At 34.4% G+C, this 17,178-nt stretch overlaps 1 protein-coding gene across 1 annotated transcript in view; it reads right to left on the bottom strand.

The window, feature by feature from the left end:
• LOC124632712 (protein O-mannosyl-transferase TMTC1-like) overlaps nt 1–17,178 on the bottom strand; it is a 107,127-nt gene that overhangs the window by 69,906 nt on the left and 20,043 nt on the right. The window lies entirely within an intron of this gene.

The raw sequence follows: 17,178 nt of genomic DNA, 5'->3' as shown, positions 1-17,178 counted from the left end.
TTTCGGCCGCATTTGACCTCGTTCAGAACATTTTTACGCTACAAACGCACATTATGGGCCGAATTCAAAAATTCCAGGACTGCTTTCAATATTTTTCTACGTAAACAATACACCGATTGAATAGTTGGTTTCGTTATTATCATTCGTACGGAATTTGCTTTTGTTAAGCTTTATAAAATAAAAGGGCTATTATTTTTAAAATGTAAAGGAAAATGCAAAAATCTGAAACAGTCACACTTTTTTGTGTTCAATTTGTGTATTAACAAACAACTCGATTCTAATTAACTGATAAATTGCACGATATTTTTTTCAATTTTCATGTTTCAGACAAAGGTAAAATGACCTAGAAATCATAGTGTAAAATAATTTTATTTTAACACAGAAATAAAGTCAAAATGAACATATTTAAACAATGTAAATTAAAAAATATATTTAAAAAAATAATGATCCTTTTAAATTATATATCCCTTTATATTATACCTACTCGAAAAACCTTAATAAAACCAGAACTTGACATTACCTATAATAATAAAATCATTTCCCATTGACAAGTAAACAAAACTTTTCGCGAACAAATAAAAGCTTTTCCCGCAAAGCTGATGGATCTAATTTTTCACGAAGACTGAGCCAATTATAGGCCAGGCCAGGCCAGGTGTATTCTGTATCAGAGGCTTTTTAAATAAGAACACAATATTAATTAGGTTTGATACATGTATGGAGACTAATGAAAAGTAAATGTAAGGGATAACATCTTGAGAAAACATGGACTTCTGACGTATGAAACTGAAACTAAGCCTTGAGCAAACATGGTGATAAGCACTCATTAATTCTCTGTATGAGAAGATGAACTCACAATAAATTACACTACAGACAAAACTCAAATACAAAACAAAGAAACAAAATACAAAATTACACCTGAAAGCCTTATAATTTAATTTCGGACTCGCATTCACGCTCGCGGCGATTTTATTAAAACTACCGCCGATATAGAAATCCCATCACGGATAAAACCTCCGAATTCCATCCGTCTGTTCGCATGATCCGACAATAATCTAAATAACTATTTTTCAATATAGCCTCCGCCATATTGCCGACTTATGAATTTTCGTCTGGCCTACTCACAACGGAACGTGCCCAAAATATTAGATATTAAAGGGAAAAAATCCGCCCGCAAAATTCGGTTAGGACTAAATATAAATATTTCGAGTTCCAAGCGATATACTTTTGTTGCTTTTTGAGTGAGATTAATGTTTTAACTTGTAGTAAAACATGTTTTATTATTGTATCTTCTAGCTACACTTAGACCTTCTAAGCATTTTTAACTCTACAACTTTACACTTGATTGCAATATAAACAATGCAGCGATACTTCATTACACTTCAGGCCACACATATCACCCACCCCATTCACATTACGCTTTAATAATTACACCCAGCTAATTCACAGGTAGGTTGTACTAAATTTATGACCTTTAGTGTACTTTAGCATGTTTATTAGCCTCATAAAATTAATGAACACAACCTCGCGACTCACTTGATGAAGCGAGCTCATAATTTCATCCAATATGATGAGAAAAATGTCGCAAAATTGACTACATTTTGAGAGAAGTACTCGACAATTTTGTAAAGACTACGAAGAAATATGTTTTGCTGTGTAATTTTTTTTGGTATACAGTGTAAATTGCGTTTCGAGATAACAAGTTTGGCTTTACATTTGTGATGAATATGATTTTTGTCATTTTTTTACCCATCAAAAACAAACCTGAAATATCGAATTACCTTTTGAGTTGTCACCTCAAAGATGGTCGCAAAAGAGATATTAAAAAACATTAAATGGCAAGGATCAAAGGGATTTGGGAAATAATATCAAAAACGTCGTGGTACAACGCAATATTAGGAGGGTCCCTTGTCTATGCGTACTTAGGTCTGTAATATCATAACTGTGATATTAAGATTGTATGAAGGTCAGATTCTGGGATCATTCTTATTATTATAAGTGCCTGAATATATTAAAGACTGGGTATACAGCTTCTAGTAGGTATACAACATTTTTTAATTTACTTATGTACTGTATAAATAGTTAATTTATAACAATTGAATTTTAATTTTGATATGTAAGAACAGTAGTGCAGCTTATATTGTAAGAAAATAAAACAGACATACAATTCCAATTTATGATTTAAGATTTAGAAAGTAATAAAATATCTAAAGCTTTAGAGTAGGGGCTTAAGTTTTTTCAGAATATTATCCTCCATCAAAAAATTCTCGGTCAAAGCCCGCCTAGGTATTATAAATGGCGGACTAGATGTAAAAGATGGCTTAATAATGATAAAGAGACTTCGTAATTATTTTATTTTCGTCAGAAACTAGAATTTTTAAGTATTCGGCTCATAATTAAATAGGTTACCTACTAATAATATTTGTATTTGATAGCATATGCACTGTAGATTACTTAGTTTGGTTAACAGCCTCAGCCTCAGTCGTGGTGGCCTAGTGGGTAAAGAACCAACCTCTGGAGTATGAGGGTGTGTATAATGGCTGATAAAAAGGTGAAGGAAAACATCTTGAGGAAACCTGGACTATATAATCTAAAATCACCAACCCGCATTGAGCAAGCGTGGTGATTAACGCTCAATCCTCTGTGTGTGAAGAGGCCTGTGCCCAGCAGTGGGACGAAATAAAGGCTGTAACAGTAGTTAGCAGCATGAGTCACGAGAATGAAGCAGCGAAAACCGCGAGCAGAGGACAGTTTAAAACTAAAAAGTCATTTGCAAAATTAAGTCTAGACACTACTTCAAAAAATGAATTATTGTGATTAGCTGAAAACCAGATTGCCAACCAGACATTCATTAGATAATGCTTTATAGTTTTTCATATCGAAAACTATCTGGTAGATACTCATTCTAGAATACTTGCCATTCTTGCTATTCCATTAAGGACTATGCGATAAGAAAAGATCTCCCATCTGCTGTTATAAATATGTGTATAACCCCAAACAGCTAATTTAGGGTATCAATACAAGAAACCATTGATATAAACATTCATCGAGTAACCATAGCAACGGAGAAACTCAGTATTTTTTAACGTACTCCATCATTGTTTACGTAAACAAAAGTCGAGCAAGCCTTAAAAAAATCTTTTCATTCCAAGCAACCTGAGACGGAATCCTTATACGTTCGCAAAAAAAATCTTAAAAATAAAAATATATTTTGAAGTTATATTTTGCCTTAATTGTTCATTTTAAGGGGCTACAGCTGAAGCCTTGTGAACTCGTTTTGTGTAAACGAAGTAAGCTGAAACGATATTTCAACGAATAGGTGTATAAAGTACGTGTAATGTAATACTAAGTTGGCCTCGCAAATTCGTTCGTTACTGCGAAACTAGGGTTTTTTTTTCAATCTTTTTTTATTTAACGTTTATGTAGTCAGTACTTTATTTTTCTTCGTAAATTTGAAATTATATTTTCGTCCATTAAAGGTTATATTCAGGTTCATTCGATTTTCATAAATTAATTTTGTAATTATTTCATTAATTACGCCGTTCAGTAAAGTGAAAAAAAAAACTTTCTTTGACTCGTAAGGAAAAACTGATGCTTTGTTTTATAAGCAAAGTGTAGTACATAAAAAGAGAACTTAAAAACACACTGCATAAAATGTAACACCATAGATAAAATAAAAATGCACAACGTAATTTGCAGTATCAATTCTCCCAAGCCTCAAAGCACAAAATGTCCAATGACTCCCAAACGTCCCCAATTCATGACAACCATCAGTCAGCAACATAGAAAAAAAGTCCCCAAGCCCCCATACAAAAATTCACGTCAAAAATTAATACAAAAGTGCAATTAGCGTCGCTGTTCAAAAGTCCCTGATTCCCCCGCAGTATCGACTGCTGACGGCCATAACCCGGTATATGCTTATGAATTTAATTTAACCGCCATCTTTATAGAGCTCACGTCGCTCACATAAATGCTAAAGTCTCGCCCAGCTGTGCTCGTGACGTCATGAATGTTGGGTTATGTAAAAATTTTGGAACCTCCTACTGGGTACTGATGGAGATTTTGCCGTTGGTTATGCAAAGAAGCTATCAAAAATAATAATTTGTAACGTTGTAAAAGAACCTTATTTTTCTTTGGCTAATTTAAAAGCTATGTGTTGTGTGTCGTATTATTATTTTAATCTTCACATCGTAGTCAATATGCTTTTTCTTCAAGAACTACTAATGCTATGGCTAAGTTTATTTAGTACGTTCATTGAACATGAGATAAAACAAACCTTAGGATATTCAGTAAAATCTTTTATATAGAAGATCTGTTCCAATGACCAAAATTCGAAGTTGCAATTAATCATTTCAAAATGGAGTATTGCAAAGGCCTCTTGCTCTATTACAGTCGTAAAATACTGACGCATACATTGAACGCTTCTTTAGGCAAAACCAGTGTTAGATAGTTCCCAGAAATGATTATTATATGCTTTTCATTTCGAAATATTAGTCGCTGGTAATTTTAGGCCAGAACAGAGTTGTGTTGCGATTTTCCAGGAACTAATCATTACGAGCTGTCACAGCACACGCTTTGTGTCCATCGATATACTTGCATGTTATGAAGAAATAAAGAAATGCGTGTTTGTATTAAATCGTTGGTGCCCAGAAAAGCAAGAGCTTTGACACACCTAACTCGGTTTCCATTTCTGGTGCATAAATCAGAAACATGGCGCACAACTGAGCATAACTTACTTCCTAATTAAATCCATTCCACTATGAAGTCGCAAAATAAAATAAACACCTCTCTAACCTAATACCATCTTTGTTTATATTATTAGCCCCAGATATTTCTGCATCGAACATCCATCGATATGCATCTATTCAAACAAAATATTCCTGATAATTCCAGTCGCACAAATTCAGAATATATGGACAATGGAAACCGCATACATATATGTATAACTAGATATATAGAACAAGCTTCAGGTACAAGCTAATATGTAGGAATTTCAGTAATATCGTGGACATTGTTCCAAATTGGATGTGTGGAATTTTCATACGATTCTCATCGGATTGTTTAGGAAGTCCAATGAATGGATATGTTTCATTTTTTTTTGTTTAAATAATGGACGTGTGGTCACAGTGTTTAATTTAGATCGTTTTGGAAGTTGTGGTTTTGGGTGACCAATTTTTGGCGTTTAATTAAGTGTATGTATTTTTGCAGTTGATAAGATACTTCGGTCGTCTATATCTCTCCTTGAAATATAAGCTTCTAACGGGATTGATTGAATGGCCTTTTTGATAGCAAATACCTTAAAATGGAAATCTTTACGAAAACTAAATCCAAAAATGTTTTAAAAGAAATACGCTATTGGTAAGTAAAAACAGCACAAATAAAAATCAAGTCATTTGAATGCGAAATGAAACGTATCACACAAGAGTTTTACTAACTTGAGTGCTAACTAACGTGAGTGTTTCAAAGCGTGGCCCGTGAAAGTGTGTGATCCTCCTTATTCTCTATGACCCTTCCCCTAAACTGACCGCTTCATTTTACGATCGTCGGTCACTTCATGTGATTAAATGAGTGTATTTAGCGTTAACCAAAGATTTTATACGTGTCTTTTATGGTATGTAACAAGTGGATATATCGGTCAACTTGAATTCTAAGTCATTGAGGTTTTTTGTATTATTTTTTACTGGGTAATGCAAGAGAGAAGATTTTGTATTTTGCTGATATAAGATTTAAGAATTTGATATAAGATAATTATGACAAGTTCTTCAGTAATGAACCTTTGTTCTAAAATGGAGAACCACAAATGGGATTGCAATCATTAACCAAGCCAAATTAACCTAACAATTGAAACAAAACTTTATACGTAAACTATAAGGTGCATTTTCGAACAGCTCTGAACAAAATATTGTTCTTTATAGAACAAAACATTTCCACGAACAAATGTATGCCTAACAAAGACATAACGCAAATAAAACAGTCGTCTATTGAGTTTTCCGCTCTAATCCAATTACTCATTACTGCTACAATTTGTTTTGCTATCGCTACAAAGACTTACTACGTGCATACTAATTGTTCAACACAATTTATGATTCAGCTAGAATTTGAGACGAAATATTTGTCGCGTTGTATTGTATTTTCTTTTTTTTTTTTTGTTTACACAGCATAAAAATGTGTTGATATAATAAAAATCTACTAAAAATAAATATATTGGATTCGGTTTCAAGTTCCCAGAAGATCTGTAAGTCTATTCGCGAAATTGTAGCCAGTGGTTTTACATTGAAAGCTTAGCTAACACATAAACAATATAATATTTTACTTAAAGTTTCGAAATTGAAACTTTTTAAATCGACAGGCCGTTACCAATTGCTCACAATTCACTAACATATCACAGATGGATGAGATGGATCAATCAACAACGCTTAACCACTACCCACTGACTCTAGCACGCACGCACGATTCGTTCGAGAAAAACTCACTCCTAAATCACTCCAGCCTTCATAAGTACAGTGTATGTATAGCATACAATAGTACCTTTGCAGTCTCCAGTGAATAAATTGTGTTCAGATGTTCTGCGCGATGACAATTACATTTTCGTCTGATTGCTTCCTGCAAAGCTTTGGAATAATAATGAGGGCTTTTTTTAAAATGTCATCGGTTTTTATTGGTTTATGTGTGTTTTGGTTTAATTTTGTTGTGTTTTAGATTTGTAGGTCGTAAGGGATATACGAGATTGTGATGAGTAGATTTTGATGGCTAGAATATTTTATTGTGAGAACACAAATTGACGTGCTCTGAGGCCACCGTAACCCTTGTAAGTAGGTACGTGGTTATAAGTACAAAACATAGTAATTTCTTAGAACTTCTTACAACTTACGGAAGATACGTACGTAATTTTTAAACATCTTACAAATGTTAAGTTGGGGTAAGGAAAAGTATAAACCTTAAGTTATTGTGACAAATAAATACTAATAAAATAACAAAACCTATACAATAACAAAATCCACTTGCCCACTTCTTTTGGGAAACCCTGAAACTTACTAACCCTAAAAAGAGAATTACTACAAAAAAATCTACATAATAACAAAAAAACAAAACACATACTAATGCTCCATTCACACTCACTCCGCCGGGCGAGTCAAGTGGCTGGCGCCAGTAATCTGCCATCGACGTTTAGTCGCAAATTACTGCGCCGAACGAGTTTAAAAGCCCCTAATATACGTGCGCTCCCTAGTGGTGGTTAAACTTGCTAAAGCTTGTTGTATTTAGAGCATTTGTGGGTTATAACTGAAAAGCTTAGAAAGTATAAGTTTGGAATGATATTTTATATAAAAAAAAAATACTTTAAAAGTACCTTAGAAGAATGACAGCTCGCGAATGCGATGAAGTTTTTAATGGAGAAAATCAGAAAAAAACTTTAAAATAAAGGGAAAAAGTCCTAGTGCTTTGCAACATATACTAATCGCAAACACAGTTATTAAAAAAATATACAAGACTTTTATAAAATTAACTATAATTAAGTATACAAACTAGTCCTCACTGCACACCACAAATAAAAGTCACAACACAACAAAGTCAAAGTCAAACTTAACCCTCCAGCAACCAACAATGACGGTACCTCCAGACATTACTTAAGACCGAGTAACACTTAGCACTCAAGACCGACTTGTCCTTGTTATCGCGTGCGTGTGACTTACGAACGTTTTGCTCCGTAATGGCGTTTAAGTGGCGTTTCAGGGTTAAGCGGTGATAGGTTAAGGTGCAGTCAAATGGGGCGTGATGGAACGATATTGTGAATGCTGGGTGTCAAATGTAAGTTAGTGATGGTTTAAGTCAAGGTCAAGGAGAATTAGGAGAAGAGGTCATTTTGAAATATCTTTTACGTACCTATATCGCATGTAAGTTCATAGTAATTGTTACATTTAATAATCATCATAATACCGGCCACTGGAATCCCTAAAAATATATTTAGAATTACATAATAAAAAATTACAACCTCTATGTAAGAACTGAATTTTTAAAAATATATCTTATTAAACAGTTACTTATCATACACCTACTCACAACCTCAACCATATTCTAAAACATTAACAAAAACAGTCCCCAAAAAAAAAGAAAAAATCAAAAAAAGAAAACAAAAAAGTATCACGGCCATTTAACCCTCAGGAAGTGAGGCGCTCCAACCACCCGTGAGGGAGGGTTAACACTCGCGTTTATCGACACGCGTAAAGCGATGATAGTTGGGTCCTTCCGACCACAGTTACCATGGACTTTATGGACGATCCGATTAAATAATGCTGGAAGCAGGTGGACCTTTTTTGAGAGGGTTAATATTATAAAAAATATAACAAAAGATAAGGTGCTATTGTGGGTACTGTTTTTGTGCAACAAGCAAAAATAAAGGACAAAAAAATAACATTTTGAAATTCTCCAAGAATTTAAATGGTGAATTGTTTAAAATAACTCCTCAGAAAGTGGATTTCCTAAATGTAAACCCTCACATTGCCTGATAAGTCTCATGTTTAACGTATGACGCTTCCCATAAATTCAAATCATGATCTGAAGCTAAACATTTTAAGGAAGGATATCTTGATAGCAAGCTATCATTGCTAGATATGAAAATTAGATACCTACAATCGCAAAATTACATAGACTTGCATACCATGCTATTCACCTACTGACAAATTGAACGTTGCAAGCGTAGAATTATTGTTTACAGAGCTGTTATCCATGATCATGTGAAGATAGTACACAATTTGATAGACATTTCAATAATAACCAGCATTCAAGCACAAACCGTTTTATTTCAATTGTTGATGTAATATTATTTCTAAGATCAACACTAGCTAAGTCAAAATTGCTATGTGAATAAGTTTTCAACTCACGAGAAATAAAGAGGTTCGTATATTCTAAATGGTGACACCATAATCAGCTCAAAATAAATGATATCCCATCCAAACCCTATAAAAACCACATTAAAGTTTTACCTTTATACCGTGCCTAGTAAAATCCCACCTTAACCTGTTATAAAGAACTTGGTAAAAACTCTTCCAAAACTATCAAAATGCATTTGAATAAAACACAAAACAACACATGACAGGGCAAATGATATGAAAAATAAAACTTTGGGTAATGTCTTTTGTCGTACAATATGACGGTCGGGTTGGGTCGGCAAAAACAGTCGGCGGCCACAATTGCATTTTGTCCAAGCATGATTTATCGTTGGACTGGATATCTTAATAAAACTTCGCCATGTGCGACAGTGGGCTGGGTTTGCTTCACTGCAGCGAAACGTGAACGAAAGATAATGCTTTTGAAATACCTATGTTGGTTATATGTGGGAATTATTGGGGTTAAGTAGATAACTTAAACATGTGTTTTTTAGGATTTCTACGGTAAACCATTAATTTCTTGTAATTAATTTTTATTGATCTGATTTAGTAAAATATATAGCTTAGTACTGTTAAAAATGTGGAATAGAGGCTTATTGGACGATTCGCATGAATTTAACTCGAACGTGCGAATCGACTGCTTTAAAACATTTTTTTTTCTGTAGTCGATTCGCACGAATTTCATTTATTGGCGTGCGAATCGACACCCTCACAAATATGTAGTAGGCTATTCGCACACTTATCAACACAAAATTTCAAATCTCCACCGCTGACCTTACCGGTAGGGTCGACAAAAACATCGTCACCGTCCGCAAATGCGTTTCGTCTACAAATTTATAGCAGGTCGGATATCTTAATAATTCGGTTTGAAACATAAATCATAGAGGGACGGTAGATTTTCTTGTTTTACCTTAGAATTTTCTGTAGGGGATGATATGTTTTTTAACTCGATTTAATAACATTAGATAGAGATTTCTTTTTCTCTAGTTTAGAAACTGTGATGTTAGTGACGATAGACATGGTACCATCTAAGTACGTAGTTTCGAGAATAAAGGTTGAACATGGAAAGAAATCTTCTACTATCCAAAATTCTACCATGTTCTTTCAATTGTCTTCTTACATCGTCTGCGATAAAATTGCTATTAAAATATAAATAAAAGCCCACAATATACAGTGTCATTTATCAAGTTTCAACTGAAAGTCGCACTTGAAATTTAGATCTTCGTAATCAGGCAAGATTAATTGCAAAATCTACACTATTAAACGAGAAAATTACTTATTAGAAGTTTCAATATTATTATCTAAAATCACTGCAATATCAGTTTTACTCAGCCTGTTTGCTAGATATAGATAGTTTCACACAACCACAACATATTAGATTACACGTTTTCATTAATTAATGGCTTCCACGAAATACTTGGGTTACCTTTTCAATTAACTAAATTGAATTATTGTATCGATGTCTCAAATATTGCTCCGTGTGTGTGTTTTGAACATGGAGAACAAAATGACTAGCGGAGGTGTCATAACGTAAAATCTCCTAAGAAGCGCGGCAAAGTGCGGGTGAACGGGGGACGGGGAACGTTATGTCTCCGCGGTTATACGCCTTCTTTGGACCCGATTATTTTTGGTAATACCAAAACTCGTTGACAGATGTCCCAAAGTACCTACCCGTACCTACACCTCGTTAGTTCACTCATAACAGATCGTTTCGTTCATGCCCACTGTACGAATTTGACCTAGAAGAAAGCGCCTGACCTACCTGCATTATGGCATCTCCGTCCATCTTTCTTACCCCGTGGTGTGTATATAATCAAGTTTGTACGTGGAGTTTGTACAACGTTATTTGTAGAACAAATGTCCAGTTGAAAGGTCAGTTTAGAGTAATAGAGTTAAGAGCAGAAATAACGTTCTTTTATTAGGCTGTCTGTAATAAAATACATTAGGTTTATATTTTGACATTGAATGTATACTCAAAATAAATTTTGTTACAAAAGCGTGTTAAAAATAGGCGTAAAAAGTACTCGTTTTATAGTATATAAATAAAGGTTTGCATTATCAATGAAACCGTATTTTTACTTTTGCATTAACCTATGCAGTTACAGTACGCTTTTTAAATATTATCAAGTACCTTTCATAAAGGAACTACCTATCCACTTAGGGTGATCATATATTTTGGCAGAAATTTTACCACGTCTTAAACCATATTAAAATCTTAACTACGGCTAACTAGGCTACTACTAAGAGTTTATTTAAATATCCGCAAGTCTTCGCTCAGAGTTACAAAGACTTCTTTGTCTCATGATTTTTTTTAATTAATAAACTGAATTACTGGTAGAGAATGCCTTATGGCAATAAGTCCGCCAATGTACCAGTTTTGTACATAAAGTATACTTAAATAAATAACTTCCCTGCCCATGAGTCATATGTGATACACACCGATATTATTGTATCTGCATCGTGGACAGCGAAGTGGTTAAATGAATAAATATGCATTTTGCTTTTCTAAATAAACCATTAATGAAATTTTGACCAAGTAATTACAGACTTATAAAATATCTTAAAAAGTCGTGGTGGCCTAGTGGGTAAAGAACCAACCTTTCGAGTATGAGGGTGTGGGTTCGATTCCAGGGTCAGGCAAGTATCAATGCAACTTTTCTAAGTTTGTATGTACTTTCTAAGTATACTTAGACACCAATGGCTGATAAAAAGGTGAAGGAAAACATCTTGAGGAAACCTGGACTATAAAGTCTGAAATCACCAACCCGCATTGAGCAAGCGTGGTGATTAATGCTCAATCCTTCTCCATGTGAGAGGAGGCCTGTGCCCAGCAGTGGGACGATAAAAAGGCTGTAACAGTATCTTCAACGTTTAACGTCTCAAATAAATGACTTTTTTTAATTAGATGCTATTAATTTGAAAAGTTTTTATTGGCTGTAAAAATAAAGTGGAATTTATCGCGACAAGTAATTATTTTGTACAATGTTTTAACTTTATAAAATTCTTAGATTTTGGTTGGTAGTGAATTATCTTGTCTAGAGAAAATTACCCTTGGTAACTCTAAAAAACTTGATACATTTTAAAAACCTGAGCATGTTTGTGATTTTAAGACATATTCTTCATAAATTTCATATTTAGTGTCAATTATTCTAGATGGGATAAAAATTCAGATAACAAGTTGTTGCAACTTTTAAGACTTTGCCTCAAAAAAATATTAATTGACTAACTAAAATTTCAAAACCAGTGTTAAATATTCAAGTAACACAATATTTCATTCTAAATTACAAAAACAAACGAAAAAGAATCACTTACAAAAATGGTATGGATTACAATTTATTAAAAGAAGTGTTTTGTTTCATACAATCAGATTGGATGGTTTCTCTGAATTTCTGTCTGGATAGAAAAAAAGATTTGACCCTTTGCAAGCCGTTTTTGGTTTCACTGTTGCTAGGTTTATTACAAAAATGTTTTTTTTATCGAGTATCATGAGGCAAGTCTCAAGGCTACCAATTTAAAATTATCAATTTTTCTAGCAAAAAGGAATATGTAGTTAAGTTTGTGCTCTTATCTTATATTAATTTCATAACAATTTACCTAATTAAATGTATTGACACAAATCGACAAAAAAACAATCACAGATTAACGCTTATTTTTCTTATAGAGATTATACTAACCACAATACTGTCAATCACTACCAAATCTAGGTAATACTCGATCGTAATTACTAGAATTGTTCCACAAAAACACGTCTAATCAACCGGTCTCACCAATCAACAAGACAAATTTATCCCCACCCGTAAGCCGGTAAAAAGTCTCCCCGAAATTGCCGGTTATCCCTAACCGGGGCCCTAATGTTCACATACGCGGGTGGGGCGGGGTGGGGCGCACCCCCCCTCTAATTTACGACCACATACCATCCGCAATCTCCCAGCGCCCATTATCCGAGGACTTCCAATTAGCTGTGATACTCTATTAACGCAAGATGTAACGCAAGACGTAAAAACTTCAAATATCATGTGCCGGAATAGTGTTAATAAAAATGTCGGGGGTGTTATGGTATTTTGTGGGGCAGTAAATGGTGATATTAATTGGCGTTTGTTAGTGTTGGATGTTGTAGTGTGGAACATGATTAGGTTGTACCAAGTACTCTAAATGGGTAAACAGAGTTAGGTACATAACAGAAAACATAACCCTTCTTCTAGCGGAGGCGCTTAAAATAGTTTACATAACCGCTTAAAACCGCTTAAAGTACTTGCAATATATGATAAATACCACTACCGACGAGATTCCTGTGACTTAAAATTAAAGAACATTCTTTCAAAATCTCAAAATTCAACTCGCAATTACGACTGATTACTATGATAAAACAATGCATTCCAATTGTATTCGTTATTTAAATATTCCGTGTTTTAAATAAAACGTTATGTGACTTTATTCAATTTCCGGGTTTCAATGATTGTTTCAACAAACTGCATAAAAAGCGAGCACATATACGCAAATACACAGCACGAGTTTTTCCTTGAAAGCAATCAATCTATGAATAAAAGTAAACGAATTTCTATTCTATGGAATTATTGACTTTTTCGTTTAGAAATAGAATATGGAGTTCTATACTTAATACCTAGGAAAGTAAAAATGTCATGTGATTATTTAGTATTTTTTCTTTCCACTTTACAAGAGTCTAACAGTTATGTTTCCCATAAAATAAAAGTAAAGAAAGCTACATAAAAGCGTAGCCTTGTAAAGAAATATGACATCAAGTTGATCGGATGAATCGAGTTTCGCGATCAAATGGCGACCTTCTTAAAGTCAATTTGTTTTGGCCCTCACTTTTCCCAGTTTGACAGTTAATAAAGGCACCCGATAGAGTCTCATCTGAATTGCTAATGTTATTTTTCTTTAAATTACTTTGCTGTGAATTAAGTGGCGATTATATTCACAGATTGTTCGGCGTATCGCTGCCTTATTGCCCCATCATGCCTTTTTTAATGAAGAACGCAGTTCCCGAAATTACTTAGAGCCCGGTTGGGATTTAATTAATAAGAAAGATTTTTTTGATGACCGTTGTTTATAACTGATAAGGAGTTCTGATTTTTATTTTTGTCGTTTGGTTTTAAAACAGACGATAATATTATAATGCTGTAACAGTTCATACAACATAGCTCGGCTGTGACTGCGCTCGTGTTTGATACAATTATTAAAGGAATACTGGTTTATCCGAGCAAAATTTACATTTCAATTAACAAAAAGACCGAGGACAAAACTGATCACATATTTCTATCTGAAATCTGCAAATCGGAATTTTACTGCCATACTAAAAAAACTAAATAACACAGCGCGGTAGGTCTACGTATAACACAGCACACTTTAGAGTAACTTCTACATAATTATTTAATAACACCAGAATCAAATTCGCCATCATAATTCAATAACAAATCTCCACTTAACACAAACAAATCTACCTTCTAAACCTTGGAATTGTAATGCAATTTGTCAGCACCTAGCGCTAAACATGTGAGACCTGTGTGTTGACGCAGGGCGGGGCTGCTAATCGACAGACAAACATTTGCCGATACACGCCGGGTGATTGCTTAGCCTAACGGTATTGCTAAAGGGTTTAAAAGTGGTGAGAATTTTTAAACCTTTCATAATAAGGAATGTCGTGGATAAGTCACAGCCGTAAAGGTCGTTTGAGTAGGTGAAGGTTAAGCAATGCTTGGTGTGGCTGGTCCGTAGATGGGTGACAATCATTGCAAGACAAATTCCTCTGTGTTCTGGAAATCTTGTTTGCACGCCTTTGGAAGTGGTTTCTCTTATTCTTATTCTTTATTGCACACTTAACAATACATATAAAAAGAATGAAGACAGTTTATGTACAATGGCGAGCTTAACCCAGAATTGTGGTTCTGAGTAGTTAGAAGTTAGAATGTTTGACAGCAATTTTAACGTAACAATAATATCGGGTTGACGAGGTCAGATACAACACTATTATCAACACTACTATCATTTAGAATACTTTCTAATAAAACATTGCTGTCCATTAAGTTTACTGTAGACACCTCTTGCTCAGTATCCAAACAATTAATACAGAAAAAAAAAGTTTGTCATCACTGCGGCCGTTTTTACATTCAGAACGGTTCCAAAACAACATGCGAGATTTTAATCTAAACAAAACCATTTGGACTTATACTGCTAATTAATGCTTCGCAAAACTATAGAAGGCTTTTAAGCCTTTAATACCCAGATAACTTATAAATATAAACTAGATGGTAAATGTAATTCTTGGAACACGTAATTTGTAATACCGCTTCAATAAAATTTTCATAAGAAAGCCTTAAAATAAACAACAAGGCCAAATATTTTGTGTTTCAATCGAAAATCCCGAAACTACCTGCTCGCAACATAATTTAATCATCCAAATCCCTGAAAACAATATTATCTCTAAATAGATTTGATAATCAACCCTTTTGGTAATCGCATTACGTGCTCGTACCACAAAACTGAAGGTAGAAGCAAACTTTTGTTCATTTGGTAATTATTCTGTTGGCTTAACCTGCGAACACACTATTTCACTATTTATTCCACAATTTTACTATTTTATAGCTGTGTCCGGGTCTTTGTTGATTTTTCTTTATCTATGTGGATTTAAAGAAAACCTTTAACAAAGTAGCTCGGAATCTGAAAGCTGGTGGTAATATACAACCAGGCAGGAACTGTCCCACTGCTGGGCAAAGGTTTCCCCATTTTGTCCACACCTCGCTATCCTTCGAGCGATCCCAATATCCTGCTATCTCAGTTATAGTCAATTACAGTATGTCGACCTGCTAAGAATTTTTGACTGCCTAAACCCACACAATCAACACCAAAGAAAGAAGTGTTTTTCACCACATAGATAAGTAAAGTATTTATCTAAAAAATCGCGCCACAGTATCCCAACATCACAACAACTCTCCAAGTTCACGTACTCGCACAAGTTTCATTCGTAAACAATAGAGAGCCCCTAATTGAGTAATCCCGAGCACGGAACGCGGTTCTGGCTTGACGAAATGTTGCTTATACACGCTATTTGTGCCATAAACGTATTAGCGTTCAGTATTGTGAACTGTGAGTGAGCAAGCGTTTGTGGGTATGGTTTCTTGAAGGCATTTGAAGGAATTTCTATTATTTTAGCTGTAAGCCTTTTTTCAGCATCTCTCCGCCTAAACAATAGCTTTCGTCTGTATCCATTACGTAGCGCACACGGATCAAAGTTACCTTATAGCCAAGATTTTATTAAATCGAACAATCCCTTTCAGAGATCGCGTTAAAGCAAACAAACAAACTTATTTATCGCAAACATGGACAAAATTAATAAATTTTCAATCGACTATCTTCGATGTATTTATTTGCTTGACTTCACAAACTAACTCACCATAGGATCACTGTAATGTGATTGTCTATTTGTGATACGGAAATACAATATATAGAATGACCTCGCCCTACAGTCAAGTAGTAGTTAATAAGCCCCTTCGACCACCACAAATCAAAACACATATACCAAAACACACTCATAAATCTTCAACACGACTAACGTAATGACTTATTTACAAAACAACCGAAAAAATACCCTTAATTTAGCCATTAAATATTTAAAGAAAACATGTATGGCGTTCAAGAATTCAAGGTAAGTCCCAATATTTGAGCCCTTTGCCTTCTATACATGGAGAACAAAATGACTAGCGGAGGTGCCATAACGGAAAACTACCTAAGAAAGTAGCGCGTCAAAATACGTTTGTTCGGGACGAAAAACGTTATTGTCTTCGCTCTTATACGCCTTCTATGGACCCGACCATTTTTTGTAATACCAAAATTTGTTCATAGGTATCACAAAGAACTAGAACGCTTTGTTGCTGCACTCGTAACTGATTGTTTTGGACATGTACGAATTTGACCTAGATGGAGGCACCTGACCTACCCGCATTATGGCATATCCACTCATTTTTACTAACTCCGTGCTTCTATACGTCACAACTGTCAACTGAAAGTTTTGCGAGTGCCTTTTCGAAAGTCGGGTAAGCATCTAAGGGTAAATTGACCTCAAATTCGATGAACTCTAAGGTAATTTAATTAACATAGTTCCCTAAAGTTAGTGGATGTTAGCGGTCTTGAGGTAGAGTTTGGGATGGAAAGTTTCTTTATATTATTAGTGTTTGGAAAAAGAAAGTAGGATATTGGTTAAGAAAGATAGAGTTGTGTTTTTTTTTTTTCAATACTAAACAGGTATAGAAATAATATTATTATAATGTTAAGAGATAAG

The sequence above is a fragment of the Helicoverpa zea genome, chromosome 8 (assembly GCF_022581195.2).
Source record: "Helicoverpa zea isolate HzStark_Cry1AcR chromosome 8, ilHelZeax1.1, whole genome shotgun sequence".
In the NCBI taxonomy this organism is placed as follows: domain Eukaryota; kingdom Metazoa; phylum Arthropoda; class Insecta; order Lepidoptera; family Noctuidae; genus Helicoverpa; species Helicoverpa zea.
The sequence above is the reverse complement of the archived record's forward strand: the minus strand, read 5'-3'. Positions and strand labels throughout refer to the sequence as shown.